This window comes from Balaenoptera ricei, chromosome 2, assembly GCF_028023285.1.
Source record: "Balaenoptera ricei isolate mBalRic1 chromosome 2, mBalRic1.hap2, whole genome shotgun sequence".
In the NCBI taxonomy this organism is placed as follows: Eukaryota; Metazoa; Chordata; class Mammalia; order Artiodactyla; family Balaenopteridae; genus Balaenoptera; species Balaenoptera ricei.
In genome coordinates, this window is record NC_082640.1 from 120,912,806 (window position 1) to 120,933,866 (window position 21,061).

The 21,061-nt window shown below is 38.2% G+C and overlaps 1 protein-coding gene and 1 pseudogene across 4 annotated transcripts in view; both read right to left on the bottom strand.

Annotated features, from left to right (window-relative positions):
- The window catches only part of STRN3 (striatin 3), a 117,980-nt gene that overhangs the window by 94,732 nt on the left and 2,187 nt on the right, over positions 1 to 21,061 (bottom strand). The gene's annotated exons all lie outside the window — the stretch shown is intronic.
- On the bottom strand, positions 3,232 to 4,300 carry LOC132360575 (heparan sulfate 2-O-sulfotransferase 1-like; annotated as a pseudogene).

Here is a 21,061-nt window from a genome sequence, read left to right on the forward strand (position 1 = left end):
ACCCGCACACCACAATGAGAGAAGCCCGCACACCACAACAAAAGATCCTGCGTGCCTCAACGAAGATCCCATGTGCCACAAGTAAGACCCAACGCAGCCAAAATTTTTTTAAAATAATAAATCTTTTTAAAAAATACCGTAAAAGAACAACAAGGAAGTTAAAATGGTTCATTAAAAGATATCTAATACAAAAGAAGGCAGTTAAGAAGGAAGGGAGAAACAGAGGTATCTAATCTCAGCAGTGATGTCTTTCCCAAGGAACCTTTGAAATAGTAATCTCTTACACACAGATCCACTCCTTATCACTCTTCTCTTTGTTTTACTTTCCTCTATAGCACTTATCCTCATCTGACAAACTTTTCTTTCACTTATCCCCTTTCCTCTATAGCACTTAACCCTACCTAACAAACTTTTCTTTCACTTATCCCCTTTCCTCTATAGCACTTATCCCTATCTGACAAACAAAATTTTCTTTCTCAACCCACTAGAATTTAACCTTAACGAGGGCAGGAGTTTTACTTTGTTTATAGCTTTATCCTCAGTGCCTCACACACACCTACTGAGTGTTCAATAAACACCCAATAAATGAACAACCAGTAGAGATAAGCCTTATACGAAATGTCTCCCATTTTAAGAGTGGCCCAAGAAAAACAATATATGTCTACATGTACAATTTGTAGATGTAGTAGCAGGAATATAAAGAACTCCCCATCTGATGGGTTTGCTATTTTCTCTGTTAAGTAAGAGGCAAAGACATCTGCTGAGTCAGAGGGGGAGGTGGTAGTGTTGAAGATTTACAGAGAGTACCTAGCCTTGCACATTTCTGTTGAAATTAGTATCTAAATCAAATTCTGATAGGTATTATTGGACACTGCTGCCTTAAATAAGCAGTCATGTGATTTTTTTTTTTTTAGTTATTTCTGAGATATACATTTTAAAGTAATAACTAGGATTATTACTTATAACATTATACCAGAACATATAAGATTTTTAGAAATTTCATGTAATGTCTGAAACATTTATATTAACATATTTCCATACAAATAACCCAATGAAAGTTTAGTATTAGTTGTTTTGTTTGTTTTTTTATACTGCAGGTTCTTATTAGGCATCAATTTTATACACATCAGTGTATACATGTCAATCCCAATCGCCCAATTCAGCACACCACCATCCCCACCCCACCGCAGTTTTCCCCCCTTGGTTTCCATATGTCTGTTCTCTACATCTGTGCCTCAACTTCTGCCCTGCAAACCAGCTCATCTGTACCATTTTTCTAGGTTCCACATACATGCATTAATATACGATATTTGTTTTTCTCTTTCTGACTTACTTCACTCTGTATGACAGTCTCTAGATCCATCCACGTCTCAACAAATGACTCAATTTCGTTCCTTTTTATGGCTGAGTAATATTCCATTGTATATATGTACCACAACTTCTTTATCCATTCGTCTGTTCATGGGCATTTAGGTTGCTTCCATGACCTGGCTATTAGTAATGTGATTTTATGTAAAACTGTACACCAAAATTTCATGCATTCTTATAACTTAAAACAAAAAGTGCTCACACTTTAGAAGGATCAGTAAAAAGAAATGAATATGTAGAACTCAGAGTTTGAAAAGAGTGCCATACCAGATGAAGAGTCTATAAAATGTATCAATTTTTTTTCCACTGAGAAGATATTTATTAAACACAAATTTATATCAAGATTAACTTTTTTCAACCAGCTTTTAAGTGGACCTTTTCTTTGTTAAAGAAACGAATGGTATGAAACTATATGTTAAAGATGTTTCCTTTCCATAATACCTTACATTTATATAGCACATTAGTTTTCAAAGTGCTTTCACATGCCATCTCATTTAATCCTCACAACACCCCTGTGAGGTAGGTACAGCAGGTATTATCATCCTCATATCAGGATGAGGAAACTGAGGCAGAGAGAGGTTAAGTGACTTGCCCAAGATCACACAGCTGATAAGTGGCAGAGCCAGGACAAGAAATCAAGTTTTCTGACTCCTCATCCAGTACTCTTTCCACTATAACTACTGCCCCCAATTATGAATAATGTACTGCGTATCAAAATTGAAAGGTTATTGAAGTTCATTTCAGTGATATCTTAACAGTAAAGTTAAATGAGAAATACGAGAACAGTAGGTCTGATGGTTTTACTTGACATAATAAAACTGGTGCAAAACCACTTTTGTCTAATTACTTATAACCTTTTGGTCCAAATACATAAAATTTGCAATATTTATAGCATTTTCCTTCTTTTTTTGGTAAATGCAATGCTTTAAAACACATTATAAAGCACCTTAGTTAAAAGAGTCTACAAGTAAAAGTACAGAAGAAGTAGGAAAATCCTACCCATACCACAGCTCACTAACGGAGTTATAATATGGACTCACTAATACCTCAGTTTACACCTTTACAAATAACCCATTGAGAAACAAATACTAAACTTATTTTTTTGATATTCATGTGTGGAAGCCTTAACCAAAACTTTAGGCAATGTCAACATTCTTTGAAGTGTTTCCCCAATCTTAGATATTGGGGAGACAGGAAAGAGAAATACTGCTTTGATTCTTTTTACAGTATTAATAATGGTTTAAATTGATTTTTAACACTAATAATCATTTTTTTAAGAAAATTAAAATGACCTACATAAATAAGGGCAGTTCCAACTACAGCAGAAACATTCTTAGCAAACGTGATCAAACATTTCAATAAATTTCATGGGACGTGATTCACAAAAACAAAGTACACAATGCCAAACAGTTAATAACACTATCCAGTAGTGGTGTATAATGCAAACCTCCAGGTGAAGGTGGAAGTAGCAAATGGATTCATCTTCATTCATGGTTAGTTGAAAAAAATGCTTTATCAAAAACAGTATCAGAACTTTTTCTGAAACTGTATTTCAGTATTTAGCCTTCAATTAGACCTGCTATGTGTTTATTTTAGATGATGTATAGGTTTTGTCCAGGCAGGAGGTTGTAACTCCCACCAAAATTTAACCAGGAAAAAAAAAAAAAAGGCTGAAACTTAAACTTCCTAGACCACTGACATATCAGCCAGAATCTACTTCCTTGACATCACTGTCTGTATCCTAACTCGGTTCAATACAAACTGTCTTACATACCCATCAGCAATCCAAGTTGTGGAGCTGAGAACTAAGGTGAAGACAGGGTCAAAGTTGTAGTTCAAGAATCTAACTGCCACACCTTGTACTCAGTCCGATTTAGGGTAAATCTTTTCATAGAAAAAATTCTGTGCAAGGATGTAGAGGTCTCCATCTTTTTTTTGTACAGCATGGGCTCTGATGAATTGGAACTGCTCTAGTGCCAACTCATAGAACTCATTCTCCATTTTCCAAATGTCAGACTGCTGTAGCTTTGCAACAGTTTGTTTAGTAGGGAGTTTCTTCTCTGTGGTTTTCCTAAGGTGAGATTTCTTTCCTGTACAATAGCGTTCTGTAGCACCCCTGAAGAACCAGGGCGAAGCTGCCTCCAATAACATGACAAAATCTTCAAGCTCTTCAGTAACTCCCACCAGAAACTATTCATTAACTAGGTTATATTTGGCTTGATCCATAGCCCACCTGCTTCCTATATTCCAAAATTCTGAGCTGTGGCCACAGAAGAATGGGATTTGAAGCCAGAGCTTCTCTGGAGCACAGTCTGAGCCGCCCTCAGCTACACATTCATCAAAGGTCTTTTTGTCCCCTTGTTTTTGTCTTCTTAACCCCGGTCTATAATCATCTCCAAATCTCAGAAAGTGAGAGTAAGAAACTAGCCTCTCAATAGGATCCCTTATGACATTAATGTAAATTGGCTTCTTCTTCACACCAAATTTTGCAAAATCCAAATAAGAAATGTGCCCATGATAAAACCCTGGTTTCACCTCTTTCCAGGAAGTTATATTCTTTACAAAGCACACCTGATCTTGCAGTGACACTACGGGATTATTTTTGGTAGTATTGATGTGAAGAACATGGTATTTATTCTTTGCGCATAGATCATAAGCAATATTGGTAAAAGAGGTGCTTGCAGTTTTGGGGACTCTGTTATAAATGACCACCATGTCCTCTTCCTCATCTAAAGCTGCATCTTGCCAAGGGCTCCACTGTATGTTGCTGCTCAATCTCTCGAACTTCATGTCTTGCAATAGCCCTTTCTAGCTTGAACTGGGACTCCTCCAGTTTCTGGATCTGGTTCTCCAAGAAGAGCATCGCCACTGCGAAGGCCACCACCATCAGCAGCTGCAACTTGGGCGGCATCATCATCCTGAGGAGCCCCATGAAACCTGCTGCTCGCAATCAAGACATACCGCAGAGGGCGGGGATAGGGGCCCAGGAGGCAGGAAGACACCGGGAGGAGCCCACCGAGCCAGGAGAAAGGCAAGGAGAGCGCGAGAGCAAGAGAACCACTGCAGCGATCCCCCTTCTTGCCTCCCCAGTCCCCCGCCCCCAGGCGCCAGCACCAAAGCCGCCGGTGCCGCTTCTCCTCGGCCGACTCCACGGCAGCCCCCACAAAATCCCACGCAGCAAATAGCGCGAAGCGGCTGCCCGGCTCTCGCCTCCCTCTGCCGCCTCAGTCCCCGACCCCCGCGCCCGCCTGCCTGCCCGCCTGCCTCTCTTCCTTCCTTCCCTCCCTCCCTCCTTTGCTCGCGGCCGCGCGCTCCTCCGCCAGCGCTGCGGCTGCAGCTGCACCGCCCTCGGCCCCTAAATATATCAATTTTATTAACAAGTAAAAATCAGTTATATCAATAGAAGTGAAAGTACAGTCTTGAAGAGATATCTGTACACCCATGTTTTAGCAGTATTATTCACAATAGCTAAAAAGTGGAAGCAACCCAAGTGTCCATCAGCTGACAAACGGATAAGCAAACGGTGGTAATGCATATAATGGAATATTATTCACCCTTAAAAAGGGAGGAAATTTTGACACATGCTGCAACATGGATGAACTTTGAGGACATAATGGTAAATAAAATAAACCAGTCGCAAAAAGACAAATACTGAATTATTTCACTTACATGAGGTACCCAGAGTAATCAAATTCACAGAGACATAAAGTAGAACGATGCTTACCAGGGACTAATGGGACAGGGGATAGTTATTGTTTAATATGTATAGAATTTCAGTTTTATAGCATGAAAAGAGTTTTGGAGATGGATTGTGGTGATGGTTGCACAATATGAATGTACTTAATACCACTAAAGTATATACTTAAAAGTAATTAAGATGGTAAATTTTGTTGTGTATTTTACCACAATAAAAAACTGGGGTGGGGGGTGGGGGGGGGAAGGACTTCCCTGGTGGCACAACGGTTAAGTCTCTGAGCTCCCAATGCAGGGGGCCCGGGTTCAATCCCTGGTCAGGGAACTAGATCCCACATGCATACCACAACTAAGAGTTCACATGCCACAACCAAGAAGCCAGCGAGCCACAACAAAGGAGCCTGTGAGCCACGACTAAGACCTGGCACAACCAAATAAATAAAAATTAAAAATAAAATAACTGGGGGGAAAAGTCAATTATTTTAATATGTATTAAAGGGCAGCATAAATGACATACTGTTACTTTAAAAGAAAAAAAACTTTTTTCTTTAGAGACTGAATTTAAATAAAAAGAAATTTATACCAGATGCCATATATTTGTTTACACCAGACAACACAACAGAAGCTAAAGGTTTGACACATCATTGGCTTAGAGAAGGGGACTTAAAAAAAAAAACTGAACCTGGTTTACAAAAACTAGTATTTAAGGACACCAAAAACAGTGAAAACAGCAGCACAGAACTAAAGGACACTACAAACCAGAAAGATACAGTATGGCTACAGGAATAACTAGAGAAAAGTCAAAGACCTAAAATTTATGTAAGGCTGGTAAACTGGAAATAAGAATCTAGGGAGAAAGTGACCACAATGGAAGACATAAGAAATAAGAAAGAAATTCTGGAAAGAACTAACAAGACTTGAAGAAAACTGGAATCCAGAAAGTTCAGCAGAGACAATATTATCCTGCAGGTAGGCTCTAAACAAAATGCAACACAAGAATAGTAAATTATTTCTATATAGATATAATTTGAAAAAATGACAATGATGGACATTTGAGACTCAAAGACGTCTGTTCAAGAACTCAGAGAATATAACTGAGAGAACCAATTACAGTTAAAGATTTAAGAAAACAAGCCTGTAGAAAGGCTAAAGATTAAAATTCCAGTCAATGACTTTTAAAAACTAATATTAGGAAGAAGGCCATTCTGGAAAAAATGAAAATGAAAATGAGTTTTAAGAAAAGCGGCAAAAAGGGTCACAGCTACCATCCAGCCTTACAGTACTTTACTTTTAAATACAAACAGTCAATGGTCACCAATATGTGAGGACACCATGAGGTAAGAAAGAAGGGAAGCAAAAGAAAAACAAGAAATTCAGAGAAAACTGACAATTAAGGGAAAGAAAACTTCAACAACAAAAATATATATATTAAATAAAAACAGAATACCATTCTTTTTAAAAAATTCAAATAAGAAAATGCCTTTACAAATACAAGTTAACAGGATTGAAAAATATAGTTGAAGAAAGTATCTCAGAAAACAGACCAAAAAGAGAAAATCAGGAAACAGAAGAAAAATTTTAAATCAGTAGGTCCATCATTAACTGAACAAAAAAGTGCCCTAAGGACTCGGGATGACAATAACCCTTCTCAAAAAAGATTAGTACTGCCTCTCCCAAGGGGGTGTTTGGAAATGTCTGGGGACATTTTTAGTTGTCCCCAAAACTAATGGGTTATTCTGGCATTTAGCGCTGGGAGCCTGGGTGCTCAAAGCCCCATAAGCACAATACAGCCAAACACAAAAATGGTACTACCTAAATGCCCACAGTGCCCTCTATTGAGAAATACTGGATTACGGAGAAAAAGAATTCTCTCAATGCCTGATACGATATGCATTTTCATAAAATTTAACAACACCAGTATAAACAAAAGATACCTAGAAAAAAAATCAAATCACATACAAAAAAAGAAAAAAAAAAAGGATCAAGAAACTGAACAGCGGGCTTCCCTGGTGGCACAGTGGTTAAGAATCCGCCTGCCAATGCAGGGGACATGGGTTAGAGCCCTGGTCCGGGAAGATCCCATATGCTGCGGAGCAACTAAGCCCGTGTGCCACAGCTACTGAGCCTGCGCTCTAGAGTCCGTGTGCCACAACTACTGAGCCTGCGCCCTAGAGCCTATGTGCCACAACTACTGAAGCCTGCGCGCCTAGAGCCCATGCTCGGCAACAAGAGAAACCACTGCAGTGAGAAGCACATGATGCGGAGCAACTAAGCCCATGCGCCACAGTTACTGAGCCTGCGCTCTAGAGCCCGCAGCCCACAACTACTGAGCCTGCGCCCTAGAGCCCGCAGCCCACAACTACTGAGCCTGTGCTCTAGAGCCCACGTGCCACAACTACTGAAGCCTGGGCGCCTAGAGCTCGTGCTGCGCGACAAGAGAAACCACTGCAATGAGAAACCTGTGCACCACAACGAAGAGTAGCCCCTGCTTGCCACAACTAGAGAAAGCCCACGCACAGCAACGAAGACCCAATGCAGCTAAAAATAAATAAAATAAATAAGTTCATATATATATAAAAAAAAACTGAACAGCATCAAACTCTTCAAAAGCAACACTGAAAGTTCAAAGACAAGAGAAATGTCTTTGAAATGCTGATGGAAACTTATTTCCAGCCAAACTACCAATCAAGTGTGAAAATAAAATACAGATTTTTTTTTAAAAGATACAAGTCCCTAAAATTTACCTCCTATGCAACTTTTCTCAAGAAACAACCAGATAACATATTTCAGCCAAACGAAGGACTAAATAAGCCAAGACAGGAGGCAGAAAGGGAGCCAGTGGGAAAAGAAAGGGGGTTGGGTGGGGGTGCAGGGGATTCCCTTTTTGAAAAGAGTACAGAAGTTACAGAATAATAACTCTACAAGTCTTAACAAGTCTAGATCAGAGCAAGGAGAATGACAGTTCTGAAGTCAAGTTCTCCCCACTCCAATCCCTCCATACAAGAAGCAGAACTAACAACAGATAATGTGATGTGCTTCAGAGTTTGAAAACCCCGACAGATTTTTAACACCTTTTGGAAAAACAGCAATAGATACATAGAAAACTAAACAAATAAAAAATGGAGGCAAGTAACTCCAAGAAAAATAAAAAGTTGTGCAGAAAAGGAACAGTATTCACAGTATACTTTTTGACTCACAAATTATACTATACATAAATTATTATACTTGACACAAAAAAATATTATTTACATGGTCACAATAACGTAAAAGCTAATGATTTAACTAACTTTATTACCTATACTGAAATATGATATGGAGATGTAAGAGGTGTGATATACTGTCACAGCATATGTAGGGTAAGGTACTATCCATGGTTTCAGGCATCCACTGGGGGGTCTGGAATGTATCCCCTGCAGATAAAGGGAGACTACTGTACAGAAAAAGTTCTGAAAAGATATACACCCAAAATGCAGAGCTGTTCCTAGAAGATTAAGATTACCAAAAAGGCACTACTTTATTTTTGACATTTCTGTAGCTTAATTTTCATATATTACTTTAACAATAACTAAGAATTAAAAAGTAATGTAAAGGGCTTCACTGGTGGCACAGTGGTTAAGAATCTGCCTGCCAATGCAGGGGACATGGGTTTGAGCCCTCGTCTGGGACGATCCCACATGCCGCAGAACAACTAAGCTGGTGTGCCACAACTACTGAGCCTGTGCTCTAGAGCCCGCGAGCCACAACTACTGAGCCCATGTGCCACAACTACTGAAGACCATGTGCCTAGAGCCCGTGCTCCGCAACGAGAAGCCACCGCAATGAGAAGCCCGCTCACTGCAACTAGAGAAAGCCTGCTCGCAGCAATGAAGACCCAACACTGCAATAAATTTAAAAAATTAAAAGAAAACCCTAATGTAAAAATTTACAAAATAAATAAAAGCAACTAAATCCAACCACAAAAAAATTTAAAACATCAAAAAATCTTCATGAGTAAAAACACGGTATTTGTAAGTTTTTAAAGAAATCAATTAAAAAAGAAAATGGGGAAAAGATAAACTAGTATATAAACTCATTAAAAACACTAAGTTCAACTTGCTGTTTTATGATAAAGTATTTTTCAGCGGTGTCTGTTCATCTGTGTCTCCCTCTCTCTCTCTTTATATACATGTGCATAAAGAAACACTCCAGGGGGCTTCCCTGGTGGCGCAGTGGTTAAGAATCCGCCTGCCAATGAGGAGACACGGATTCTAGCCCTGGTCCAGGAAGATCCCACATGACGTGGAGCAACTAAGCTTGTGCGCCACAACTACTGAGCTTGTGCTCTAGAGCCCGCAAGCCACAACTACTGAAGCCCGCAGGCCTAGAGCCCGTGCTCTGCAACAAGAGAAGCCACCGCAATGAGAAGCCCGTGCACTGCAATGAAGGGTAGCCCCCACTCGCCGCAACTAGAGAAAGCCCGTGCGCAGCAACAAAGACCCAATGCAGCCATAAATAAAACAATAAAACAAAAAAACAAAAAAAACACTCCATTTCTGAAATATCCATTTCAATAAAAGAAAACACTTACTTTATGTTTGCTGGGCCTTTTATTTTTTTTAAATAGGGAAAATAGAAAGGTTGCCAATAATCCCATCACACAAAAATCACAAAGGTATTTTAAAACATTTGTCCTGGGTTGTTCAATATAATTTTTAACATAGCTGATATAGCACATAATACGGAACTCTGCTTTTTAGTTTATCATAAGCATTGCCTAGTCATCAAATATTCTTCATAAAAATCATTCATTACTATTTGAGGGGAAAAAGTAACCCCCACCCCCATGCATTAATCCCAAGCACAGATTCATTTTAACTGCAGTTGTGATCTCTCTTATACTCTATTTCCCACAAGGGGGAGACAGGACTAAGGTATTTTGATTACCTTATAATAAAAAACAGAAAGTTGGTTTCATTCCAATATCAAATGAGGGAATGAGGGAAGAGTAGTCATTTACTGCTGGTGTTATCACTATCTTGTGGGCTTTTTTCCGTATGGTACTACAAAAATTACAATTCAGTTTCTCATATCTAACAGCTTAATCGAACATCCTCAGCAACTTCACTCATTTAATAAATATTTAGCAAACACCTATTATGTGTCAGACCCTTTACTGTCACACTGGGTATACATTAATTTTTTTAAAAAGACAGGTCCCTCCTCTCAAAGAGCTTACAATCAATCTTAAAAGTGTGCGTGGGGGGCGGGAGAGACAATTTTTAAAATTACAAGTTACATTAAATATTAAGAAGAAAATGACCAGGGTGCAGTGATATACGCAAAGTATAAAGATTCAAAATGATATACTTTCTGGAGTCTCGACCCCACCCCCACCCTCTCTTATGAAATATAAGCTTATGGAAGTCTGGTCCACTTTTTTTTTTTTTTTTTGGCCGCTCCAGGCAGCATGTGGGATCTTAGCTCCCCAACCAGGGATCAAACCCGCGTCCCCTGCATTGGAAGCGTGGAGTCTTAACCACTGGACTGCCAGGGAAGTCCCTGGTCCACTTTTTAAAGCTCTGGGAAAAAGCGAAAACACAAATGTTAGTTTAGGCCACCCTGAAATAGTTTTATTATCTGAGACAACTGTTGGTGGCATATTATCACACCCATCCACTGTTTCTCTATCATTGCCTTTATTCCTCTTCCCATCCACCCCACCCCCTTTTTTTTCTATTTCATCTTTTTCTTTGTTTTGTCTTTCTCACTCCTTTGTTCCTCAGGATTTCAGTAACAGACTTACAGCTTAAATGAAACTGGTTAACTAATGGCTTTCACAGCTAAAACATTTGTGACCCCTAATTCAGACTTGAGTGCAAGCCATGAAATTTAAAAAATTACGAATTTGTATAATGCTTTGTTAACTGCTAATATTATAATCCTACAAAACAAAGAAGCAATATAATAGAGTTTATTTTTGGCAGAAGGCTGGTTGGTTGCTCACACATTTAAGAACACAGTTACAAATGTTTTCTGAAACTTTAACACAACCATTCAGCAATAGTGGAGTAATTAAATCAACTACGGCATGTACACAAAGTAGAATACTACTATTATGCAGCTGTTATAAAAAGTGAGAATGTTCTCTACTAACAGACTCAGAATAATCTCCAAAACATGTTAAATGAAAGAGCAAAGTGAAAAACAGGTATATAGTTTACAAACTGTTGTATCAGAAAGGAAAGAAAATCGATATACATATTTGCTTACATCTATTTGCATAAAGAAACACTGGAGGGATACATATAGTACTACTAATAAAAGTGGTTACTAATGTAGGACTCTAAGGGTGGATAGGCTCATGGTAAGTACAAGATTTAATTTTGAACCATGCATTAACTATTCAAAAAATAAAATTAAGAGTCTGAAAATGTTTTAATTAGAATTTTTAAAACTTTTTAACAAAATCTATCTAAACATGATCCAAAATTTCACTACACATTTGTAATTACTTCACTTATATATAGCCTTTTAAATCTTGTGACACTGACCCTATTCATTAGTCATTTGTTTACAATTCTTTACCACCGAGGTGGTCCCAATGAACACCAGGTACCAGTATTACCTTAAGATGGCATAACGTATCAGTCAAAAGCAACTCGGCAGCACCCGGCTTCATTACCTATTTACTGTTTTATGTTGAACAAGTTATTTAAACTCTTGCCCATGTTTCCTTCTCTCTAAAATGGAAATACTTGTTATCTAAGATTTAGGCACGGTATACAAATTAGAATGATTCCAAACATACAGAAAGCACTCATTAAATGTTAACAGGTACTATTATTAATAGTTCTTTCTATGGACATGTAATGGTTTCATCTATGTAATCAAACACCACCACAGGGTGTTTCAACTGAATCCAACAAAAATTCGCAGCATATTCAAAACCAGCAAGTTCCTGTTAACAAGTAGCTTCAATTTACTGGAAAGCAGAAAGTGAAAATAAAAAAGAAAAGTGCAACGATGTAATCATACACAGTGCAAGCCACTGTGAGTGCAGAGAAGGAGTGATATATGGCTCAAGTTTAACATGTCAATAGGAGGAATGACAATGTTAAAGGGAAAGAGGATGGAGAGCTGGATTACACCAAATCGTTAAGAGACTTTGATCATGCAGGTTCCCAAACCTGGTTGATTATCAGAATCACCAGCTATACATTTTAAAAACACAGATCCTACCTCAAACTACTGAATCACAATGACCAGGGATAGAATGTGGGAATCTGTATTATTAAAGATCCCAGGTGATTATGATTATTTACTAGGTTTTGAAACCACCACAGATCTCACTCTCTTACAATTAGAGACTTTACAAGTATCTCCAGATAAAATAAATCTAATCATTGCCTTTGGTAGCTTCACTGGAAGGACAGCTAAAGGTAAGTTGATATTATAATTACTCATTCCTTTAAGTCATTAAAGTACTTCTTAAGGTAAATATACGTGTTTTAAGTAATAATATGACTGCCATTTACCGAACAATTACTCATAAATGACTGGAAACAAGGCCCAACACCATTCCATCCCAAAACAAAGTAAATATCGAGGGAGGAGATACAGAGAATTTAATTTTAAAAAGGGCAAAAGCTCTGAACAGAACCTCACCAAAGAAGACATACAGATGGCAAATAAGGTGCTCAACACTGTTATGTCATTAGGGAATAGCAAATTAAAATGATATATCACTACACACCTATTAGAATGGCTAAAATCCAAAACACTGACATCAAATGCTGACAAAATGTAGAGCAACAAGAACTGTCAATCACCGCTGGTGGGAAAGCAAAACAGGTACACAGCCACTCTGGAAAACTTTGGCAGTTTCTTAAAAAACTAAACATACTCTCATCATACAATCCAGCATTCAAGCTCTTTGGTATATACCTAAATTACTTGAAAACGTACATCCACACAAAAACCTGCACATCTATATTTACTTATAATTGCCAAAACTTGGAAGCACTGAAGATGTCCTTCAACAGGTGAGCGGACAAATAAACTGTGGTACATATGTACAATGGAATATTATTCAGCACTAAAAAGATCAATCAAGCCACAAAAAGACATTTAAGGAGGAACCTTAAATGAACACTACCAAGTCAAAGAATCCCTCTGAAAAAGCTATGCATGGTATGATTCCAATTACGTGACATTTTGGAAAAAGCAAAACTATGGAAGACAGTAAAAAGAGCACTAGGTGGGACTTCCCTGGTGGTCCAGTGGCTGAGGTTCCATGCTTCCACTGCAGGGGGCACGGGTTCAATCCCTGGTCGGGGAACTGGGATCCCACATGCCATGCAGTGCAGCCAAAAACAAACAAAAAAGCAAAAACAAAACAAAAAAACAAAACAACAACAAAAAAAAGAGCAGTAGCTGCCACTGGTTTGGGTGAGGGAGGAAGGAATAGGTGGAACATACGGGATTTTCAGGGCTGTGAAAGCATTATTTACTACAAAGGTGGATGCATGTCATTATATATTTGTCAAATCCCAAAGACTATACAAGACAGAGAGTGAACCCTAATGTAAACCATGGACTTTGGTTGATAATAATGGGTCAGTGTTGGTTCATCAATTGTAACAAATGTGCCACAGTAGTGGAGCTATTGATGTTGGGGGAGGTTTTGATGGGGGAGGAGTTATGTGGGAACTGTCTGTACTTTCAGCTAAATTCTGCTATAAGCCTAAACCTGCTCTAAAAAATAAAAGTCTGTGAGAGAGAAAACACAACTTGAAAAAAAAAAAATCAAAGGAAAGGTATTTTGTAAAAAAAATTTATTAGTAATAAAAATATATTTCAAAGTTGACAAAGTAACGGTGGCCCTGGAACCCTCCTGCATTGCTGGTGGGAAAGTAAAATGGTGTAGTCACTTTGGAAAACACTTCAGCACGTTCCTCAAAAAGTTGAACATGACCTGGCAATTCCATTCCTATGTATATACCTAAGAGAACTGAAAACATATGTTCACACAAAAACTTGTGCATAAATGTTAGTAACAGCACTTTTCATAATAGCCAAAAAGTAGAAACACCCAAACATCCACCAACTGATGGACAAAATGTAGTATGTCCATACAACAGATTATTATTCGGCCCTAATAAGGAATAAAGTACCGTTACAAGCTACACATGGATGGACCTTGAAAACATCACCTTAAGTGAAAGAAGCCATTCACAAAAAGCCACATATTGTATGATTCTGTTTATATGAAATGTTCAGAATATTCTTGATATTCTATGATAGAAAGACTATTCTTTCTATCATAGAGACAGAAATTAGTGATTGCCAAGGAAAAGGGGGAATTGGGACTAACTACTAACAGGTTAAACTGGATTCATTTGTAGGTGATGAAAATGTTTCCAGATTAGACAGTGATGATGATGATACAACACAGTAATACACTAAAAACCAGAGAAATGTACAGTCAACCTTCTGTATCCACAAGGTTCTGCATCCATAGATTTAACCAACTGTGCATCAAATAGTCAGGAAAAAAAAATTCCAGGAAGTTCCAAAAAGCAAAACTTAAAATTTGCAACTGCAGGCAACTATTTACATTGTATTTACAACTATTTACGTTGTATTAGGTATTATAGGTAATCTAGAGAAGGTTTAAAGTATACAGAATAATGTGCATGGTTTATACGCAAATACGAAACCATTTTATAATAGGGACTTCAGCATCCAGGGATAGAGGGGAGAGGGGGGTGGGGGAGTCCTGGAACCAATCACTCCACAGATACTGAGGGATGACTGTACACTTTACAGGCGTGAATTTGATGTTACGTGAATTATATCTCAACTTCTGAAGTTTTTTAAAAACTAAGGGTGGGGGCTTCCCTGGTGGCGCAGTGGTTGAGAATCTGCCTGCCAATGCAGGGAACACGGGTTCGAGCCCTGGTCCGGGAGGATCCCACATGCCGCGGAGCAACTGGGCCCGTGAGCCACAACTACTGAGCCTGCGCGTCTGGAGCCTGTGCCCCGCAACGAGAGAGGCCGCGATAGTGAGAGGCCCGCGCACCGCGATGAAGAGTGGCCCCCGCTTGCCGCAACTAGAGAAAGCCCTCGCAGAGAAACGAAGAGCCAACACAGCCAAAAATAAATAAATAAATAAATAAATAAATTTAAAAAAAAAAAACAAAAAACTAAGGGTGGCCCTAATGGATGAGTGTTCCTAAACACTAACATTAACAGCTGCTAACATCAGGAAAGACAACGAACTGTTTTGTGCCTTCTGATGGAAGACCTCATCACCACCTGTGAAGTAGTCTTGTCCCCCACTACCACCCCCAAAAAGAAAATAAACCAGTCTGTATCAAGACCCTGTATCCAACTAACCAAGTTACAGGGAAAACAAACAGGACAACAGAACATGTTAAACTGTATCAGAGATGCACTCAGCAAAACACAGACTCTGGGAACCTTTATAGGACCAAAGATCTGATTTCTTCAACAAAAAATGGCAAAGAAAAGGAAAGAAAGATGGAGGGGGCTCCAATAGCAATGTGTTATTTGGATCCTGATTCAAACAAACTCTTCAAAGATAACTGAGAAAACTGGAAATTCAAACAGCGTATATTTGATAATATCAGTAATATTAAGGAATTGTTCATTTTTCTTAATTTGGTATGCAACTACAACAGTTGTCTTTTTAAAGTCCTTATCTTTTAGATATATACTGAAATATTCATGGATGAAATTGTATGTTTCTGGGATTTGCTTCAAAATAATTCGGGACAGGGGAGGAGTGGACAGAAGTATAAGTAAAAGAAGACTGGTCAAGAGTTGTTACTGAGTGATGAGTGACAAGTTTATGGGAGGTCACAGACTGCTATATTATTTTTTTAATATGTTTAAAACTCTCCATAATAAAAATTAAAGGGTATATGTAATACAATCATACGATACATCCTTTTACAATATAAAGGATAAACTCTTAAGAGAGGACCCTGTATGGAGGGAAAACGTTAAGATTCCTCCAGAGAAATCAGGCAGGAGGAACACCCTGAACTAAAATAGTTGTAGTAAAGAAATTTAAAGCACAGATTAAATCAGTGTTACTTCCTTAGGTCAGTAGTTAGGCTTCAAGTATATTCGAAGCCAAAAAATTGTTTTTTAACTAGAAAAGGCTCCAAAGTTTTTATGCAAAGGAGACTATATTTCCAAAAAATTAATAATCACTGAATTAAAATATATTTTAGGATACTGAGGCTATCTATATTAGATAGCCCACTGAATTACTAAAATCCAGCTCACACTTCCAACAAAGTTCTTTCCTGCTTTAGAACTTATTTTAACGCTATTCCTTTCCACTGAAAAACCTATGGTTAGGTAGTCACACTTAAGATCTAAAAGTATACTTAGGGCTTCCCTGGTGGCGCAGTGGTTAAGAATCCGCCTGCCAATGTAAGAGACACAGGTTTGAGCCCTGGTCTGGGAAGATCCCACATGCCGCGGAGCAACTAGGCCCGTGAGCCACAATTACTGAGCCTGTGCGTCTGGAGCCTGTGCTCCGCAACAAGAGAGGCTGCGATAGTGAGAGGCCCGCGCACCGCGATGAAGAGTGGCCCCCGCTTGCCACAACTAGAGAAAGCCCTCGCGCAGAAACGGGGATCCAACACAGCCATAAATAAATAAATAGAAATTTAAAAGTATACTTATCCTCCTAGGGGCTTCACAAAAATTAAATGCGTTAAGATATGTATTAACAACTTAAAATAATTCTTGGCATATAGGAACTGCTCAATAATTGCTTAGCTATTTACCTGAAAGCTCACAATCTACACAGGTTTCCCATCACCATTTATTTTCTCAGCATCCTGTTAATTTCTGATTTATCACATTTTATTATTTCTCAAGTATAAGCTCCACCAGCAGCAAGGTCCTTGCTTCATATATCATTATATACCCAGTACGTAGCACAAAATAACACTGAAATATATTCACTGAATAATCATACTAGAATCAATAAGACCCAAAGACTCAACATTTTTAGAAGGACCCACTGATCTCTTTAGCATCTGCCGATGGGAAGGATGATAATAAACATTAGCAATAACAGGGGGGCTTCCCTGGTAGCACAGTGGTTAGGAATCCGCCTGCCAACGCAGGGGACACGGGTTAAAGCCCTGGTCTGGGAAGATCCCACGTGCCGCGGAGCAGCTAAGCCCGTGCACCACAACTACTGAGCCTGTGCTCTAGAGCCCAAAAACCACAACTGCCGAGCCCGCGTGCCACAACTACTGAAGCCTGCACACCTAGAGCCCGTGCTCCGCCACAAGAGAAGCCACCGCAGTGAGAAGCCTGCGCACCGCATCGAAGAGTAGCCCCTGCTCGCCTCAACTAGAGAAAGCCTGCACGCAGCAACAAAGACCCAACACAGCCAAAACTAAATAAAATAAATTTATTTTAAAAAAAAAACAACAACAGGGAATAAAGGAAAATAAACATGTTAAGTGCCTTTTTTTTTTTTAATTTTTTAAAAATTTTATTTATTTATTTATTTATGGCTGTGTTGGGTCTTCGTTTCTGTGCGAGGGCTTTCTCCAGTTGCGGCAAGTGGGGGCTACTCTTCATCGTGGTGCGCGGGCCTCTCACCATCGCGGCCTCTCTTGTTGCGGAGCACAGGCTCCAGACGCGCAGGCTCAGCAATTGTGGCTCACGGGCCTAGCTGCTCCGCGGCATGTGGGATCTTCCCAGACCAGGGCTCGAACCCGTGTCCCCTGCATTGGCAGGCAGACTCTCAACCACTGCGCCACCAGGGAAGCCCTGTTAAGTGCCTTTTGTGGGGGGAAAGAAGCAGGCATTTGAGATGAACTGAATAATGGATGCATTGAATTTGAAGTAGAAAATTTAAACAGGAAGTTAGAAATACGTCTGAGACATCTGAACGTCAAAAATACAGTAGTGACTAAGAACATGGCCTCTAGAGACAGCCTGCCTAGGTTTAAATCCCAGCTCTGCTACTCCTAGTTACACGATCTTAGATCTTAGGCAGATTACTTAACCTCTGGGCCCCAATAGTCTAGTGTCCAAAAAAAAAAAAAAAAAACCCACCACCAACAAAAGAAACCAATTGTGCTCACCTCATTGGGTTTTTTTAGGATTAAAGGACTTAATACTGAAGCATCGGAATAACAGCAAAAAACAAAAACAAAAAACACAGTATATTTCGAAATTTACAGTGAAAACAAAAAGAACCAGAACCCCAAGTAACGATAACTGAGACCAAAGGAGAGGAAACATATGGAGAAAAGTGATAAGTGGACCAAAGGGAAAATAAGAAATCACAGAATATAGGCCAAAGAAAAGGATTTTGAGGAAGAAACTGTCAAAAGCAGAAAGTGTTGGTTAAGTGCACATGATCTGTAAGAAGGCCTCAAGATTTGGCAATTTGAAGGTCAACCACCAACAGAAAGAAGTGTTCTACAAAGTGTTTAGACAGGTATAAGGAGAGAGAGCAAAAAAAGACTATACAGCAGGATTAAGGGGTAAATGGAGAAAAGAAATCTAGATTAGGGGTCCCTAGACTTTCTGTTTCCAAGGACTTCAAAAAAGAAACAGGGAGAATATGACATAAGATTGTGGACTCTTAATTCTATCAAATAAAAATTTTTTTACTCTACTGCCACCACCATTTGAAAAAGGAAAACTGCATAACAGCAAGTCTTTATGAAAGCTAAAACTCTCGGAATAAAAGGAACACCTTTATGAAAAATCTCTATACTGTTCTTATTTTTTATAATTTCATAGTAGATTTAAAAAAATCTTGTAATAGAAAAGGAACAAGGATTTGCAAATCATTATTCTAGACTACCCTAAGAAAACCCTGGCAATAACAGATTAAAAGGGAAACAATTACCTCCCCCCATTAAAAATGAAGAAATCAAGTTATGTCTGAAACACCTCCTATTAACTTAAGATCTTTAGCTGGCAATATCTGTTACGTTATGACAAATCTGTATGCCAGAGTATGCAAACACAAACACTAATTAAAAGTTTACATTTGCTGGAGAATTAGTAATTTTAGAATACAAACTCCAAGACTACATTTTCTATGTATTACCTAAGGTCATATTTTTATAGTTGGCACACAAGCATTTTGTATATACCATAAGTGTATTTATTACACACTAACTACAGAAAAAAATATAAGGACATATTTGCAATATATATAAACTAGACCTGGCATGCCATGGGGGCTCAATAAAACTTTTTTGAAATGTACTGAAGTGGTGTATGCCACATAATGAATTACAAGTCAGATTCCATTTCTACAAAAAATACCAAAACAACAATACAACACAATGGTTTCAAGAGTGGTAAAAAGACCAAACAAAGCCTTTGGATTCAGATAAACCTGGGTTCAAATCTCAGCTGCAATACTTTAGAGCTGGCAAAGTTATTTAAACTGTTTGTGTTTCCTCATTTGTAAAATAGAAATGATATCTACCTCATAAGGTTGTAGTGCTGATGAAATGGCAGTTATAATTTCTATTTAATGTGACTGCCAAAATCCCACAAGCAGTCCATTTTTCCCCAAGCCCTAGACCAAATCAATCCAAATCTCTGGAGGATGAGACAAAGGCCTGCATACTTTTTATAGTTTTACAAGTGATTACCACTAGCACTCTCTTTTAGAAATCACTGTCCTAGAGCCTTATTAACAAAGCTTTACCTTAGTCCCAGGTAAGGAACCATCACAAAGATGAAAGAGCGTTAAGACATCCTTTGGTTTAGTTCCAATCTTCTAAGAAAGACCTTTACCCAAAATTCCTTTTACAGGGAAGAGAACCATAATGCAAACTTCCAGTTTAAAATCCTTTCCAAAGCCAGGAAATATAATTCCACACTGAAATTTTATATCAAAATGAGGTATACCTTAGCCTTGTTGTATTCATTATTGGATAGTTTTAATACTGAATACTTTAAATAATGTATAGATGAACAGTGTACCCAAGGATGTATACCATAACGATATGCAACTTCTCTTATTTCTGTTATCTTTCTTAAAATTAAGTTTACAATTTAAATCCATTCATGCTTCACTTAAACTTTCCCAACAAATTTTTTATTCAACACATACATTTTAAAATGTGCATCTCACAAGCATTCTTACTAAAGACTGAAGACGTGTAAAGCAAATTCAGCATTCCAGAAGCAAACCTGAAATCCTATTAACTAAGTAGCCCAATAAAACATTTTAGAGAAATATACAGAACAAAAACACACAATCATGAACATTTTATTCCAAAAGAATCAGTGTGAAATAATAAAAATTCCTGGAAAAAAAATAAGAGTCTAGAAACACTGCAGAACTTCTTCAAAAAAAAGCAAACAAAAAAAGTTTAGAATGGCTATATCAGAACTAATATGACAACAGTAGATAACTGAAAGCACGCAAGCAAAATGAATCTTCCTTAAAAGACTTCGGTCAAGGAGAAGAGAATTAGAAGGGAAAGCAAGGGCTAGGGTAGACAATATAGATAGACCTCACTGTTGTACAGATTTTTTACTAATTTAGACACAAGACATTTTTCAGCTACTTACACCAGTGAAACTTATGAATGACTAATGCAATTGCTAACTTGAAAAGTGTTTAAATTCAAGCTTTTCTATAATAGTACAAAGGTTATACACACTGTATCAGGGACTGGTGAAGTATTATTTAGTGAGCCCAAGCCTCAATGCATTTGTAAATGCAATTTTTAAAAATAAATGCGTCACACCGAATATTAAGTTTGCACATGGTGTAGTAAAAGTTGTACATCAACAGAACTCTATACATCCCAGATATTTTAAAGCAGACTACACACACAAAAAAACAATTTTGACTTTAGCTTTTTAAATGTTATATTTTTAAGAGCCCAATAGTATATCAAAGCACTAAAACACTGAATTGACTAACAGGTGTTAATTTATAATTAACTTTCTCAAGACTTGGTAAAGTGTCAAAATATCT